General features: G+C 35.0%; 1 long non-coding RNA gene across 2 annotated transcripts in view; it reads left to right on the top strand.

Moving 5' to 3' along the window:
- LOC129048519 (uncharacterized) overlaps positions 1-18871 on the top strand; it is a 37953-nt gene that overhangs the window by 3455 nt on the left and 15627 nt on the right. The gene's annotated exons all lie outside the window — the stretch shown is intronic.

Genomic DNA, 18871 nt, shown 5'->3' with positions numbered 1-18871 from the left:
AAACAGCCAATCATGGGCAGTGACAGTAATGACCTTGCAGAGGGGAAGGATTCTAACAATATTCAGGAAATATAAGTGAGAGAACCTGGCAGAAAATTGGATGTGGAGGAGAAAGTTAACAGGGAAGAACAATAATTTCAAGAAGTCTAGCTTTGAAAGCTGCAGATGCGAAATCAAAGTGCCAACTCATGTGCTTTTTAATGTGTGGCTGAAGAATTGTCATAATTAACGCTGAAAAGACTGATGTATTCTGTGATGAACTGGGATTGGTAGTTCCTCAAGGAAACTTCCATTGAAACTGAGAGTTCACAGGCAGTAAAAAGATGTGGCTCAGTCCTTATAAAATCTGAACCATTGTTGTTCCCAATTAATATCATAACATCTATAAATCTAACTGACGTAGACCTTCACTGTGCTAAGAGTCGAAAATCTTGAAGTTTAAAAGGTACAGAGGAGGTACTATCAATAAATGAGAACATCTTTGGTATCCATAACCCCTCCCATTGAAAGAAAGCTATAACTAGTGTAATAATGAAAAAATTAATTGGAAATCATGACTTACACAATAAATATTTTTCTAACTCTATTATTCCTAATCATAACTTTATACTATAACTGCACTTTTTTCCATGAAAAATTCTCATGAAGACCCATACAAAACAATCTAGATATTATTTTATTTCTATTACTAATGTCTATTAAAAGTAACTAGGGCTCCTTGAAGCACATTTGATTATGTGCCATGGGACAAGAAAAATAAAGGCTTGGGTCTGGAAACTCTTATAACAGTTCAAATTTTAGGATAGTTTTGAGGTTTCATAGGTATTAAAGCCATCTTAAACGGGCTATTACTGGGCAAGTGGTAATAATTAAGTAGATAATGCAATATTAAAATTGTTAATATTTGGCCAAATATTAATGGCCATTTGAATCAGCTTACAATGATTAAAATCTACATGTTCAAGAGCATAAAGTGCAAGACAATCTATGTGCTTATAAAAGGAGAAGAAAGATGACAATGTTAGAATAATTATATTTTTGGATTATCTTCATACAAAGTGACATTCTATACATATGCACTTGATTATGGAACATGTAAATATATGTATATATATGTGTATACATATGCATACATATACAAAGGAAACTGTAAAAACATATAAGTACAAACACTACAATTGACAAAAAAAAAAGTCATCAAAAGCTGAAGAAATGCTGCAAGAAAAAGGTTTACAGTGAGTGCAACTGTTGACTTTCATTGGTGGTCACACCAAAAGATCAGTTAATAAAATGGCCAAAAAGTCACTATTCCAAAAACATAAATGTCAAATGTGTCAAAGAATAGACTTGTGACTTGTGTCACACATCCCCTTACTCTAGAATTGAGAAAACTTCAAAATCACTTTATAAGTTTTTTTAAAAAACTGATGTTCCATAATAAATTTCAAATAATACTGAGAAACCATGTTAATATATCATTAAAACATGGCCTTATGCTAGTTCCTGGCCATGGAAAATGTAATTAATACATCATTTTAAGAAAAGATATCAAATTTCAAAATCTACCGTTTATATCAAAGACAGAGACATAAAACCCATGATATAAAAACTAAAGCTTCATTGCATGAAGAAAAAAAGCTCAGGCTCATATTGAATGCTATAACTTGCAACAATCTCATTGGACTAAACATCTCTATCTTGGCTTCTACTTAAGGATCTTCCCTCTAGAAATCAAAATTTTATTATTTTGGTATGGTATTATTTTATTGTGTCTTGAAAGACAACTAAGGGTAAATGTCAACATAAGATACAGTAGAATAAATGAAACCCTAGGAATATGTAGAAATGGCAAATAAAAGAAGCTGTAAATATATGATACAATCAAGTTTATGTCATAAGCACTTCATAACTTAGAGCTCCATCTCTGCCTCCTCAGTTCAATAAGAGCATGATCTGCTCAGAATCCACTTCTCTGCACTGCCATTTGGAAAGTGCCTTCAGGCACTGCCTGCATTTCAATATCCAAACTGTACCGGTTGGCTAAGTCTAGTCTTAGTTATTTTATCACATCCAATAGCAGGTGTTTTCTCCAAAACAATTTTGACAAATTATCTAACAGTTCTAGTGCATAAGCTATACTCTCTAAAAGCGGGCCTTTCACTTGTCTGTCTGGATGACACTCTATTCTAGTTTTATTACAAAGTTTGTAGCAAGTAGGTCTTAAGGAGAATTTCTTCCATGTGTGAGGCAAGGGCACAGATAATATTATTCATTTTTAAAAAATACATTGCAAAACTCCTTTTTTGTTATCTACACACCGAGGGTGCAGGTTTTCTTTTTCTCTGCATTTACATACTGGGAGATAATTCTCCATGTGTACCCTCCCTTTCTTTTTTTTTTCTTTTTCTTTTCTTTTCTTTTTTTTTTTTTTTTGAGATGGAGTCTTGCTCTGTCGCCTAGGCTGGAGTGCAGTGGTGCAACCTCAGCTCGCTGCAAGCTCCACCTCCTGGGTTCATGCCATTCTCCTGCCTCAGCCTCCCCAGTTGCTGAGACTACAGGCACCCGCCACCGTGCCTGGCTAATTTTTTTGTATTTTTAGTACAGACGGGGTTTCACTGTGTTAGCCAGGATGGTCTCGATCTCCTGACCTCGTGATCTGCCCGCCTTGGCCTCCCAAAATCCTGGGATGTGTACCCTCCCTTTCTACACATCTGCTAACCAGAGGCACTGATTGCTTTTGTTTCAGACTACTTTGCTGTTTGTATAGTAAACATTCTTGGAAGATAGAGATAGTGTTTCCCTCCAGAGCAAGCAACAGGCATGATTCCCTGATTCCCATCCTGTAGATGTGCATTTCCTAAGAAAAGAGTTTCTCCTCTGTAATTGAACCCATTGCGTGTAATTCTCTCTCTGCATCACACTGTAGAAATTTGAGCTTATGGAACAGAAGGCAAGAAGAACCTGCTCTTCTGACTACTGCTATCAGAGTGAGCAACTAATTTACTTGCTTTCATCCAAGAGGGTCATGTCTTCTGACAGCATTCATGAAATTGTGAGGCTAATATTTCAGCTTGAAAATAGGGTAACATCTCAAACTCTTCACAGGTCTTGACAGTTTTGTCTATGAGATGGGGACACTGGCAGAAATATAGCTTTCTAGGAAAGGAAGAATGAGACCTTGTAGGCCAATTAAGAGAGTTTGAGAACAGTCCCTGTGAATCTGTATTGTGAAGATAGAATAAATCTTGTGGTTATCCACATAATAAATGGTCTTTCACTTTGATGCCTGTTAATGAAGGGGAATTAAAAAGAGTAACGACGGGCTGAGTACTGGAAAGTAGATTCAAAGGCAGCTCCTTGAATGGTACCCTGATTGTTGCTAAGCTTCCTCTAAGTAACAGGGCTTTGTCACAAATGTAGCAGTCAGCCCTATGGCTGCCTGGGTGGGCAGAAGTTTCTGATCCATTTTAGACAACAATTACAGAGAATACACCTACACTAAGAATCAAAAGAGGAAATTTGCAACCATTATGTGTAAACTCAAGTCACTCAACAACTCCAAGGTCCAATAGGCACGGAGAAAGGAATGATACATACAGATATTGAAATAGAGAGATACATAGATATCATATTTATGCTATTAAAATATATTTTCAAGGTCTTCCCTTAAAGTCTTTCTCACAAAGAAAAAAACTATAGTGTGGCTTCTCAAACTGTTGCAAGCTCCCAAATTTTAACTGACCACTCTTTTATTAACTGCCATTCTCTTTTATATGGATTTAGCCATAATTTAATCACCATTTCCCTTAATGTGAAACAGAAGTCTACCAGAAATCTCAGCAAATGTTCCCAGGTTCTGCTCCTCTCAGACAAATCAACTGTCTGCACCTCCATATGTATGTCCAATTCTCTTTCATTTTCCATGGCTCATGGCTCCTGAATGGCATAGATCTTACTTGGGGTGCCCCATCAATTGTGAAGAAAATGTCTTATTCAGGGAGGTCATATTGGCTATACTCTTCTTGTATCCCTGACTGATGTAGGTTTCCTTTGAGACCCTGACAGTTGTAATATTTCAGTTGGAAAATCCAAAAATTTAGGAGTCATGAATGTCTCCTCTTTTACCTCACCAAAATAATCCAAGTTCTAGTAATTTAACCTTATTTATGACCTTAGCTCCTCATTTTATCAAACCTGATGTAGTGTAGCAGCCACCATAGAATTGCCCTTCATGCTTCCAGACTTGTTGCCTAAAGTCTATCCTCCATCGTATTAGTCTTTTCTCACAATGTTATAAAGAACTGCCCAAGAATGGGCAATCTATAAAGAAAGGAGGTTGAATTGACTTACAGTTCCACATGGCTGGGGAAGCCTCAGGAAACTTACAATCATAGTGGAAGGGCAAGCAGCCACGTCGTAGATTGGGGCAGGTGAGAGAGACAGTGTGTAAAGGAGAAACTGTCAAACACTTATAATACTATCAGATTTCATGAGAACTCACTCACTATCACAAGAATAGCAAGGGAGAAACTGCCCCTGTGGTCCAATCACCTCCCACCAGGTCCCTATCTTGACACGTGGGGTTATGGGGATTATAATTTGAGATGAGATTTGGGTGGGGACAGAGAGCCAAACCATATCATCCATTCTCTACAAACAAAGCAAAATAAAACAAAAAATCCAAAATATAATGAAGCAGAAAAACAGATTTTCCTAACATAAAAATTATTTATCAGCCTGATGTTTATTAAGAGCCCCAAACATCACTGGGTATAAAGATCAAAATCTCTAGTGTGGTCAACAGCATCTTCCATGACCTGGCATTGATCTTCTTATCCAAGATTCCATTTGCTACTCCCAACACCTTTTTTATAAATTCAAGCGCAGGTATATCATGCACTTTGCACTCACCCTTATGGTTCCCTTGCTTTCTGTCTAGTTGTTCTCTCTGCCTAAAATTTTGTTTATTGAATAATCCATAATCTATCTCGCTTTATAGTGTTTATATTCTCTATGTCTCATTTGGGGTATCACTTCTGATTGAATTCCTTCCTAGGAATTTGAGTGGTTGCTCACTGATATGTATCCATGATACACTCTAAGTGCTTTTAGCATGGTTACTGTCACTCTATATGGCATTATTCTACTTATTTGTTATACCTCTTAATACGTGACAAGATCCATGCAGTCTGAATTTACTTTTGAAAAGCACCAACCAACAAATTTCAAACTCAATGTAAATACTCAAAAAATGCTTAATGAATTAATTAACAAACTATTGTATCTCACATTACTATTTCAATTATGTAGAATTATATGTTTATATGGTCAATTAAAAATAAATATAGTAAATAAATTGTCAGTTTTTGGTGAAGATCATTGAGTTTTGTATTTTATTTTATACTGCTCTTGCTTCAACATTACTTATGCAAAAATTACCTGTAAAAGCATTTAGCTAACCTTTTATGAGCATACAAATAATGAATACTTCTTTTACACACAGTTAGCAATTACATTTTTAGATTAGTTGGCTGTCACGTTGAAAAGAGCACAGATCTCAGATGATGGGATGCTAAACAGATAAGAAGAAAGGTTGGGCAGATCTTCACAAAACATTACAGATCCAGTGGGTTGCACTGGAAACCTAACAGGAAGCAAAGAGTGAAAGAGAAAGGAAAAAAATAGGAGATTAAAAAATGGGTGATGGGAAACATTGTTTACTCTTCTATATCATCTAATTTTGCTCTGTGCTGTGGTGCTTCGGAGAAGACAATTGAAAAGTAATGGGGTGTGGAAGAGTTGCAGCACCCACTAACTGAGGGAGAAAGTCATAGCCTAATGAAATAAATGGGTTGGCAAAGAGCTTGTTAGAAGAGGGTGAAAATGCAACAATTTTAAAAGCATTTTTAATTAGAAACTAAAGTTACGACATGTATGGATAAAGAGAAAATTGTGAAAATAAATTTAAAAATGTAAATCCATGCAACATTTGCTTTTAATGACTTAATTTTGAGTAATGAATTCACATGCCATTAAAATACAACAGAGTAGTAATTTTAATGGATGATCCTAGGAAAAAAATAAAAGTGAGTATATCTCTCTGCAAGCAAATGTTAAAATTTCCCCTGAAAATGACAAAGAGAATAGAAAATATTCCCATTTGACCATTTTACATGTTTCCGATTCGTTCCTTTGTTATGCTCTATTTTTACATTTACCCAATATGTTTTATCTTTCCTTTACACTCTCTGTAACAATAAGATTAATGTTAAGGCTTTAGTTTATGCTGCAGTAGATTTTATACAAGTAACAATGAACACAACATATTTGAAGGATTTTCCAAACATTGTTTTCCATAATAATTTTCATCTAAGAACTATAATGTTAAAATTATGCTAAGAAATATAATCACTTTTAAAATCATTGTAAACTCACTCTTATTCTTTATTCACTGCTTTAGGCTGTTACTATGAATGTCTATAAATTATAAAATTTACCTTTTTAATTTTAAATTATAAGATTATTACATTAATAATCTCCCTTTTTCACATGTATCCTGATCATTATCTACTAGAACAGCAAGAGAAAGTTTATCTATTTTTACTGTACTGCTTTTATTTTTAGTCATTGTGAAATAGCTAATCTCCCTTCTAAATTTAAATATATTTTTCTCTCTTATTTACTGATAGCAGAATATGCATCTATGTCCTTCTCTCAATATTATCTAGATTTTTCAGTCTATCTCGCTCAAAATCTTCCACTTGGGCATTTTGTTATGAGGAACAGATTTAACTCAAGGACATTGACTAATACATGAGAGATGTGGATTTATTTAGTCGATATCCACTGACACCCCACACCCAAACTAAAACAACAACAAAAACAAAAATCAATAGATTGGGAGCACACAACAATGTGAGTTTATTGTGTAATATAGATAAATTAATAATTGTCATTTATTGATGTCATTTATTGATTCGTTCAACAAATATTTATCCAAAGTTTAGAATGGCTTTAAGTAGAATAGCATTACATAGAATAAATAAAATGGCATTATTCAATTTATTAGTTATACCTCCAAATACATAAGTTCCATGCAGTCTGAAGTTACCTTTGCAAAGCATCAGCCAACACATTTCAAACTCAATGTAAATACTCAGAAAAATGCTTAATGAATCAACTAACAAATTGTTGGATCTCACATTACTATTCAAATTATATATATTTGTATCTTTATATGGTCAATTATAAATAAATTAAAAATAAAAATAGTAAAAAAAAATGTTGATTGTACTTTTGTGTGACATCCTCATGGGGCCATCACTGTTGCTAGGTACAGAGCTAGCAACTGTGTTGTGCCTATGAGGATGTCAGTCAAAAATGCAATGAACATTAGGATAGAGGAGGTGGATAATACAAGGACCCTCCATAGAAGGGCCAGTATGCCTATTGTTGGATTGGAAACAATTGAAAAGTCCTAGATTATGAGCAGTTGATGGATAGGTAAAATAGGGCAAGAAGAAAGAGAAATATTTTAATCAGAAAGAACATAATTGAAAGTGTAAAAATCAGAAAAAAGTAGTAACCCAGACCATATTTGTATAGTTGGCTTAGAAACAGTATGAGAGTGGTGAGTCTAGGTAGGCCAGTATTACATAATAACAATTTATAGGACTAATTAAACATTAAAGCTTCATCCTAAATTTCACAAGAGGCCAGTGAAGGAGGGCTGACAATTTATGTTTTGAAAAAATTCACCCAGGATGCTCTCAGGTAAATGATTGAAGACTGTCAGTCATCCGAATGAGACATAACAGTTGCCTGCACTATACCTGTGGGAACAAGGATGGTAGGAAGAAGTGGAGGATCTGAGAATCTTTAAATGGTGGAGTCAAACTGACTCTAGTGATTTATTGTTTCAGAATGAGAGATGAATAGCTATGCCTTGATTTTGACATTAGCAATTAGATTTACGGTGTTGCCAATTACTGTGAAAGGAAAGAAGTGAGGAGTTAAATTTGCTAAGTAAAGCACTGCATTGAATTTAAACAAGAAGGTAGTTTATTGGTATAGCCCTCCAGGCCATGCTTGGCTTGTGCTCTGCATGGAAACCATGACCACCATGATGGAGCACTCAGCCCCCAGTGGAGGGTGTGTCTGGATGAGTGAGTGCCAGGTCCGGCTGACCACTCCGAGTGCTAGCACAGGTGCACACTCCATGCAGGGCTTGTGACTGAACCAGGTGTGTCACAAGTTACTCCTCCAGGGGACTGTGACATCCATATGAGGGGAAGATGGTGGCAGCCAAATGGGGAAGTTTGTGACCTTGAAGCCCCAGAGGAGGTGTTACAGCATGCTAACAGCTCTTTTAGTGCCACCACAGCCTGCAGAATGGGGACGTGTTAACAGCTCTTTCAGTCCTGTTGCCACACTGTGCCCCACAGCTCCAGAGCTGGCCCAACCAATCCCATCACTGCTTCCTATTGCATGGGGTGGCCACCAGGTGCCAACAGGGGTCAGAGGGCTAAATAAAGTGTTACTACCTTTTTTGTACCTGCATTTGGCAGCATCCCAAGTTCTTGTCCTACATCCAAGAAGAATGAGCTTATACTGACAATTGAAGGTTAAGAGGTGCAGAAAAGAGTTTTATTAAGCAATGGAACAGCTCTCAGGAGAGAGATGTGAGGGTGGTCTCTCTCTCAGCATGGCTGGGTCTGGGAGTTTTATGGCCTCAGAATGGGGGAGTGCATGCTGATTACTTTGTGAGTATGCAAAAAAAAAAAAAAAGGCTAAATCAAAGTCACCACTCAAAGGTATGCATGGCAGTTTAAAAAAAAAACAATTAGGAAAGGGTAGGTATATGTAAAATAGGTGAAGTGTGGGGACCAATCAGAGGAAAGCATGTCAAACAGGAGGAGAGGTTCTCAATCTTGTTTATAGATTTTTTTTGAGACTTGTAGCTTGGGTTTTAAACTGTCTTTGACTTGAAAGTGGGGTTTTACTGGGGACCCTCCCCTATTTGCCTAGGAATATTGTTGCCTCCTGTGGCTATCATTCTAACAGTGTTATACATTCTGTTGAAAGAATGTTAACGGGTTATATAATAGAATTGTTTTCACTGGGAATGATACACTCATATTATTAATGTTTGTTCTGTATATACTAAACGTGCTTCTGAACCACAAACATGTATAGAATTGTTTTCATTGGGAACAATACACTCATATAATTAAGGTTTGTTCTGTATATACTAAACATGCTTCTGAACCACAAACATGTTTGATTACTCAGTATGATTTTAAGAAGAAGTAACTACAGTGTCCTTTATTATCAGCAGAAAGTATTGGAAAATCTCCTATATACTTCAATATAGACAAATGCCATTATCTCAAGAGTACAAAATTAGAAATTAACTTGTGACAAGTATAAACATATTTCCAAAGAGTTCCAGTGCAAAACACATTGGCACTATTTAAGTTTACCTTGGACCTACTTCAAGGAGATTAAATATTTTATATTTAGATTCTAACTATTTAGTGAAAAGCTCCTAAATTTTGTATATAAATCAGCATATACACAAATGTTAGTGTTTACTGAAGCATACCTGTTGCTTAATCCTCATAACAGTTAAAATATCTTATGAGTTTATGCCAAGACTTCCTTGAAAATACCTATTGCTTATTAAACTCTGGGGTCATTTATTTCAAGAACCAAAGTATGACACACATTTTAAATTTAGACAGACAAACTTCTAACAGACTGTATTTCATAAGAACAACCTCTCTCTCTCTCTCTAGATCTCTAGTCTATCCATCAGTGGTAAACTGAATAAAGAAAATTTGGTACACATAAACGTGGAATACTATGCAGCTATAAAAAAAATAAGATCATGTCCTTTGCAGGGTTATGGATGGAGTTGGAGGCCATTATTCTTAGCAAATTTTGTTCATAAGTGAGAACAAATTGCAGTATTTTGGGAGCTAAATGATGAGAACACATGGTCACAGCAAGGGGAACAACACACACTGGGGCCTATTGAAGGATGAAGGGCTGGGGGAGGGAGAGCATCAGGGAAAATAATTAATGAGTACTAGGCTTGATACCTGGATGATGAAATAATCTGTACAACAAACCGCCATGACACACATTTACCTACGTAACAAACCTGCGCCATACCCCTAAACCTAAAATAAAAGTATTAAAAAACGATAAAAAAAGTCTTAATGTACAGATTCATTAAAAAATAAGTGCTGTTATAGATAGTGAGTCCTGTTTCTGGCTCTTTGATTAGAATACTTAACTGAAAATTTTCAAAAAACCTACATTTATTACAGTAGTATTTCCATGTAAATTTAAGTGTCAAGGAAACTTCCTCAGTTTCAAAAAGATACATTTTTTAAAAAGTAAGTCTTATTTAAAAAGACTTAAATAAGTCAGAAATGAAAGTGGAAACATTACAAGAGATACCTCAAAATAAAAAAGGATTATAGGGAATAATAATGAGCAAATATCTGCCAATAAATTAGATAACTTAGAGGAAATAAATTCCTAGAAAACTTTAAACCCACTAAGATTTAATCAGGAAGAAAGACGAAGCCTGAAAAGGCCAATAACAAATAAAGAGATTGAAGTAGTAATTAAAAGCCTCTAAACAAAGAAAACTTCTGATAACTTCATTGCTGAAGTACACCAAATGTTCAAGGAAGAATTAACATAAATCCTTCTTTTTTCTTTTTTTTTTTTTTCTGAGGCCGAGTTTTGCTCTTGTCACCCAGGCTGCAGTGCAATGGAGTGATCTTGCCTCACTGCAACTTCTGCCTCCCGGGTTTAAGCTATTCTCCTGCCTCAGCCTCCTGAGTAGCCTGGATTACAGGTGCCCATCACCATGCCCAGCTAATTTTTGTATCTTTAGTAGAGATGAGGTTTCACCATGTTGGCCAGGCTGGTCTTGATCTCCTGACCTCGGATGATCCACCCACCTCAGCCTCTCAAAGTACCAGGACAACACACGTAAGGCACTGAGCCAGGCCAGCACCAATCCTTCTTAAGCTCTTTCAAAAATAGAGGTAGAGGGAATACTTCCAAACCCATTTTATGAGGCCAATGTCACCCTGATACCAAAGCCAGACAAAGACACCACAAGAAAGGAAAATTACAGGCTGATATCTCTGATGAACATAGATGCAAAAATGTTTAATAAATTATTAACAATACAAATTGAACAGCACATCAACAAGATTATATATCATGACCAAGTGGGATTTATCCCTGACATGCAAGTCTGAACTAACATACAAAATTCAATCAAAGCAATACACCATAATAACAGAATGAAGAATAAACCACAAATGATTATGGCAATTGATGCAGAAAAGCCATTTGACAAAATTTAACATTCTTTTATGATAGTACTCAACAAATTAGATAAAGAAGGACATTTTCTCAATGTAATAAAGGTCATTTATGAAAATCCCACAGCTAACATCATAATCAAGGGAGAAGAACTAAAAACTTTTCCTCTAAATTCCAATACTAGGCAAGGATATTCACCCTGCCTACATTTAGTCAATATAGTATTGGAAGTACTAGCAACAGCAATCAGACAAGAAAAAGAAATAAAAGGCATACAAAAGGAAAAAGAACAAGTAAAATTATCCTTATTTGCAGAAGATTACACAATCCTATATGTAGAAAAAACTAAAGAATAGACAAAAAATCTGTTAGTATTAAGAAATGAATTCAACAAAGTTGCAGATATAAAATCAATATACAAAAATTAGTTTTATTTCTGTACAGCAATAACTGTCTATATGACACAGCAGTCCCTTTTCTGAGTATATACCTAAAGGAAATGAAATTACCACATTGTAGAGATATCTGCACTTTCCATTTCTTTCTTTTTTTTAATTCTACTTTAAGTTCTAGGGTACATGTGGACTTTTTATGGCTGTATAATATCCATTATTTTTTCATCCATTCATCCACTGATAGTCACTTAGGTTGTTTCCATATCTTGGCTATTGTGAATAACTTATTTGTGGTATCTATAAAGTTTACACTCTAGAAGCAGAGTGGAAAGGTGGTTGCCAGGGGCTGGAAAGGGGTAAGGAAAATGAAAATACTGGTTAAAGGATACACATTTTCTGTTATAAAATTAGTAAGTTCTGGAGCTCTAATATAAATTGTGAATACAGTTAATAATACTGTACTGTGTACTTGAAGTTTGCTCTTTGACAATTTTATATATATGTGTAATGTAATGTTACCAAAATCAAATTAATAGACCCTTCACTACACAGTTAGTCTGTGTGTGTGTGTGTGTGTGTGTGTGTGTGTGTGTGTGGTGAGGACATTTACGAGTTGCCCATTGTACTCCTTATATATGTACACTTTTGTATAAAAGACAGGGTCTCACTCTGTTGCCCAGGTTGGAGTGCAGTGACATGAGCATAGCTCACTTCAGCCTTGAACTCCCGGGCTCAAGTGATCCCTGCACCTCAGGGTCCAGAGTAGCTGGGATTACAGGAATGAGCTACTATGCTCAGCTAATTTTTAAAAAATAGAGATGGGGATCTCACTATGTTGCCCAGGCTGTTCTCAATCTCCTGGCTGCATGTAATCCTCTCACCTCAACCTCTCAAGTGGTTAAGATTACAGGTGTGAACTACCAATTACAACTACATACAATTTTTATTTCTCAATTATACTTCAATAAAGCTGGGAAAAAATAAAGGCAAAAAAAGTAAATGAGAATATATAATATGTCCATAATACGTAAGCCACAGCTAGAGAAACAGACCACAAAATGTAGCAGTAAAAATGGCAACTATTCTTTCTTCGGCACACTAAAAGTTTCCACACTCAGTATTGGCAGTTTCAGAGATGGGGTAGCAAATGACAGAGATACCAAGTTGATTATTTAAAGGGATTTTTATAGCTTTTGAAATTAGTGCCCTACTTTTATGTGACAAGTAAAATTTTAGCCCAATGAAAGCAAAGATGAAATTCAAGTGTCCCCAAGAGGGGGATGAGAAACTATTTGAAAGAAAACCAGGTTGGCATCAGACTGCTCATTACTACCACTTGATTTTAGGACAAAAAAATTGATAAAAACTTCAAATTGTTGTGGGAAAATATCATTAATCTAGAATTATTATTTCCAATAAAACTCTGTTAGGTGTGAGAGGAAGATTACAGATTTTTTTTTAAATTCAGACTCCAAAATTCTTTGAATTCATTGATTGAATATATTATCCTCCACTCTCTATAAAAACAGAAAATGTGTATATGTATATACATACACACACATACACATGGGTCTATTAATTTGATTTTGGTAACATTACATTACATATGTATACATAGATGTGTGTGTATGTATATATATGGTTTAGAAAAAAATGAAGCTACAATGCACTGAGAGAAACATACTTAATAAGATAATTAATTCCCTAAAATAGTGTGATTATGAAATTGGTTTATTAATGCAAATGATAATATTTATTATATTTTATTTTTTCCTGGCCTAAACAGTATTATTCACTAAAATAAATTTTAGAACATGGTAATTCTAATGACAGGGCCCAGTAACAGTTGTCTTATGGCCTTTATTTGCTATCAAATATAATACCCAAACAATGTTTAAATATCATCCTCACTGCCTTAGATTTTCTGCTTGAGACTAGACCCATTAGTAATATGAATTGTTTGAGTCCTGATGAACATGATCTGTTCTTGAGAGCTAAGCCAGGCTCTGCTGACTCAACCAAATATTACCTATTCACAAAGAAAGATACATCTTGACTCTTAAAATTTAAGAAGTCTGAAAATGTGTCAAATGGGATATCCACTTAAACAACTTGTCCACCTATAATTCAAAGGGATCTGTTTCTTCAGTTCATTAATGGAGACCTAGACATGGAGACATATAAAGAACACAGGATTTCCAAAAAATGCAAGTGTCATTTCAAATTAAGAGATGTTTGCCAATTTCCCTCGGTTTATTTATTTTTTTACCTTTAAAATAATTTTTGATACCTTATATTTGCACGTATTTATGGGGTAAGTGTGAAATTTTGTTACATGCACAGAATGTGTAATGATCCAGTCAGGATATTTAGGATTTCCATCATCTGAGTATGTATCACTTGTATGTGATGGGTACATTTCAAGTCCTTTTTTCTGACTATTTTAAAAAATATGTATGTTTATTGTGGCACTATTCACAATAGCAAAGACTTGGAACCAACCCAAATGTCCATCCATGATAGACTGGATTAAGAAAATGTGGCACATATACACCATGGAATACTATGCAGCCATAAAAAATGATGAGATCATGCCCTTTGTAGGGACATAGATGAAGCTGGAAACCATTCTCAGCAAACTATCGCAAGGACAAAAAGCCAAACACTGCATGTTCTCACTCACAGGTGGGAATTGAACAATGAGAACACTTGGACACAGGAAGGGGAACATCACACACCAGGGCCTGTTGTGGGGTGGGGGGAGGGGGGAGGGATAGCATTAGGAGATATACCTAACGTAAATGACGAGTTAATGGGTGCAGCACACCAACATGGCACATGTATACATATGTAACAAACCTGCATGTTGTGCACATGTACCCTAGAACTTAAAGTATAATAAAAAATATATATTTATAAAAAAATACAATATGTTGTTAACTATAGTTACCCTACTCTGTCATCAAACATTAGAACTTATTCCTTCTATCTATCTGTATGGTTGTACCCATTAACCAACCTCTTTTAATTCCTCCCACCCTCACCCACAGACACTCTTGCCAGTCTCTGGTGTCTGTCATTACACTGTCTACTTCCATGTGATAAGTTTTTTTAGGCTTCACATATGAGTAAGAAAATGTGGTATTTGTCTTTCTGTATCTGGCTTCTTTTACTTAAATGATAACCTCCAGTTTCATCCATGTTGCTGCAAATGACATGATTTCATTCTTTTTTATAGGCAAATCATATTTCATTGTGTATATATGCCATATTTTCTTCATTCATTAATGGACACTTAGGTTGATTTCATATCTTTGCTATTGTGAACAACAGTGCAACAAACATGGGGGTGCAGATATCTCTTGGATACAGTGACTTCTTTTCCTTTGCATAAATACACAGAAGTAGGACTGCTGGACTGTTTGGTAGTTTTATTTTAGGTTTTTTAAAAAATCTCCATACTGTTTTCCATACTGACTGTATTAATTTGCATTCTCACCAACAGTGTATAACATTTCTCTTTTTTCAACATCCTTGTCAACATTTGTTGTTTTGTCTTTTTTTAAACAAGCCATTTTAACTGGCGTAAGATGATATCTTACTGTGGTTTTGAGCTACATTTCTTTTGTGATTAGTGATGTTGAACACTTTTTCATATACTTGGCTATTATGCCTCCTTTTGAAAAATGTCTATTCATGCCCTGTGCCCTTTTTTTTTTTTTGAGACGGAGTCTCGGTCTGTCGCCCAGGCTGCAGTGCAGTGGTGCGGTCTCCGCTCACTGCAAGCTCCGCCTCCCGGGTTCACGCCATTCTCCTGCCTCAGCCTCCTGAGTAGCTGGGACTACAGGTGCCCGCCACCACGCCCGGCTAATTTTTCGTATTTTTAGTAGAGACAGGGTTTCACTGTGTTAGCCAGGATGGCCTACATCTCCTGACCTCGGGATCCGCCCGCCTCGGCCTCCCAAAGTGCTGGGATTACAGGCGTGAGCCACGGCGCCCGGCCGCCCTTTGCCCATTTATTAATGGGATTATTGGTTTGTTTTTGTTTTTGTTTTTTACCACTGATTTGTTTGAGTTCCTTGTATTTTCTGGATATTAATCCCCTGCCAAATGAGTAGTTTACAAATGTTTTCTCCTATTCAAAAGGGTGCCTCGTCACTCTGTTGATTATTTCATTTGCTTTGTAGAAGCATTTGATTTTAATATAGTACTGTTTGCCTATTTTTGTAGCCTGTGATTCTGAGGCCTTAGTCATAAAACTTTTGCCTAGACTAATGTCATGAAGAATTTTCCTTACGTTTTCTTCTAATATTTTTAGTAGTTTTGGGCCTATATTCATCTTGAACTGATTTTTCTATATGGCGAGAGATAGAGGTCCAGTTTCATTCTTCTTCTGGTTATCCAGTTTTCCCAGCACCATTTATTGAAGAAGGTATCCTTTCCCCAGTGTTTATTCTTGACAGCTTTGCCAAAGATCAGTTGGCTGTAAATATATGGATTTATTTCTAGATTCTCTATTGTGTTCCATTGGTGTATGTGTCTGTTTTTATACCAATACCATGTTTTTTTAATTCCCTGTGGCTTTGTAATATATTTTGAAGTCAGGCAGTGCAATGCCTCCAGCTTTGCTGTTTTTGCTCAGTATTCCTTTGGTTAGCCAGGCTCTTTCTTGGTTACATGCAAATTTTAGAATTTTTTTTCTATTTCTGTAAAAAAAAAAATTGGTGTTTTGATAGGGATTGCACTGAATCTGTAGATTGCTTTTTGCAGTATGTCCATTTTAATGATATTAAATTGAAGAGGACACAAGCAAGTAGAAAGGCATACCATGCTCCTGGATCAAAAGAATTAATTATTCTTAGTTTAGACATGCAGCTACCTTATGCTAAGGACACAATAAACTTAACTGCCATTACAACAAACCGCAAATCTAGGACACCAGGGTCTTTAAGACCAAAATAATGCTATTCCTTATTATACTCAAAGCACTGTGAGAGGGAAAACGTGTTGTGTTCTTTATCTCTCACAGTGACTATGGGAAGTCAGTGGGAGTTGTTTCATGTGGATAATTCAAGAAATAAAGATCCAGTGGCTATGTACTTAGAAATGGGATTCTGTGATAACACCTAATATTCTACGTAGTTAAAACCATTTTTTTTCTTGGAGAATGGATATTAAAAGTGGAAGAAGGGGTGACTTTTTACCGTTTGTCTTATACTTGCTTGCAGTATGGATTTGATGCCATAAGCTTGTGTTATTTTTTATGTTTATTAATATTGGTATAATAATTTCTCATTTCCAGTATTTTCAACAATTCTGAATATCTTATATAACATGTTTTTATATTGGATCATAAGGCTCTTCACTAACTATATGCACTTTTGTTTATCAATCATTAGCACTTAATTTAAGTACTTGTGTATACAAAAATAACAGAAAAATAAAATTGGAAAAAGGAAGGAGGGGAGATAGAAAGGAAGGGAGGGCTTCTAACCAAATGGCTTTGGAAAGAATAAATCAGTCAGTCCCAAAGTAGTTTCATATAAATATGTACTTTTCAGACACCATGCTTAAAGCACAATGATTGAGATTACGTTAATAAAATGTTGATTTAAAAGTCCTAACAGTTATTTGCATGAAGAAAAGCATTCAAGATGATATATAGTATTTGATGAATTCTGTTGTTGTTTGTTAATGTCTACAATCCTCAAAACATATGATTTCTGATTCACTGGTTATAGTTCTTAATTTACCACACCAGCATTACATATTACACATTGCAGAGATTAGCAGTGTATTCATTTATAAGAAAATGTTTTCTCGAATGAGAAAAATAGTTATTTTAGCATATTCTAGAAAGTTTAGGGAAACATGTAAACATTCATCTACCTCTTAATCATAAGCTGCTACAATTTTGGGGAAAAAATAAATTACTTGTTATTACCATCATAATGTAGTTGATAATATTTTATCCATATAGCATACATCTTCTACATTAAAATTATATTATGCCAACATAAACTATACAAATAATATAATATAAAACTTCAGTGTAATATATATGATATTGTTATAAAATTCTTAAAATCGAGTGTGTTCATTTTTTAATGCAGACATAAAGAATGGCCACAAATATCGTGTCTTAGCACAACACAAATTTATTACCTTAGAGTTCTGTGGATCAAAAGCCCAACATAGATTTAAGGTGTCAGTAGGGTGCATTTCATTCTGAAGATTCTTGGAAAGGATAATTTGGTCCCTGTCTCTTCCAGCTTCTAGAGTCCACATATTTTCCTTGGCTCTTGGCCCCTTCCTCCATTTCAAAAGTCTGTCGCTTTGAGCCAAGTCCTTCTCATACTGCCATATCTCTGGTCCTCTCTTCCACCTTTATGTGCTCTTGTGATTACATTGGACTGAATATACTAAATTTTATATTCTACTCTACAGAAATTATAAGCATAAAGGGAAAATATTTATGTAGTGAGTCAAATATTTTTACCAAAGCAAAAGGTATTCATGAAACACTAGGTAATGAAGAAAATAAATTATGCTTTTTGGCTTCCATAATAATGCTAGGATGTTAGGAATTCAGTATAATTACACAGATAAATGGAGAGTCAGTATTAGAATTAAAATGTAAGGGAAATATATTAGTGACTCTGACAGCACAACACAACTAATTTAAGGGAAAAAATGCAAGAATACATTTATAAACATTTCAGATTTTCATGAGTTTCAGAAAATAACATGGTACATAGTCATTTGTACTAATATAAAGTAAATATAAAAACTAATAGAATGTGAGTAAAACATGCAAAAGCTTACAATAATGTACCTTTTACAAATAAGTAGCATATATTTGCTATTCAATTTGTGCCTCGTGTTTATGTACAAAAACAAAAACTCATATTTTAAATTATTAAATTTTATTTTTATCTGGATTGAAATACATACATTATAAATGACTAATTATTCCCTAATTTGCAAATGTCATGCAATTACCCAAACTTTGGTTAATAGGTGGTTGTGGTAATGAAGAATGAGAAACAAAAGATCTCCTTCCTTTTATGAAAGTAAATGTAATTTATTTAATGTATCAGTCTTAAGAACTTATGTATTAATAA

The sequence above is a fragment of the Pongo abelii genome, chromosome 8, assembly GCF_028885655.2.
Source record: "Pongo abelii isolate AG06213 chromosome 8, NHGRI_mPonAbe1-v2.0_pri, whole genome shotgun sequence".
Classification (NCBI taxonomy): domain Eukaryota; kingdom Metazoa; phylum Chordata; class Mammalia; order Primates; family Hominidae; genus Pongo; species Pongo abelii.
The sequence above is the reverse complement of the archived record's forward strand: the minus strand, read 5'-3'. Positions and strand labels throughout refer to the sequence as shown.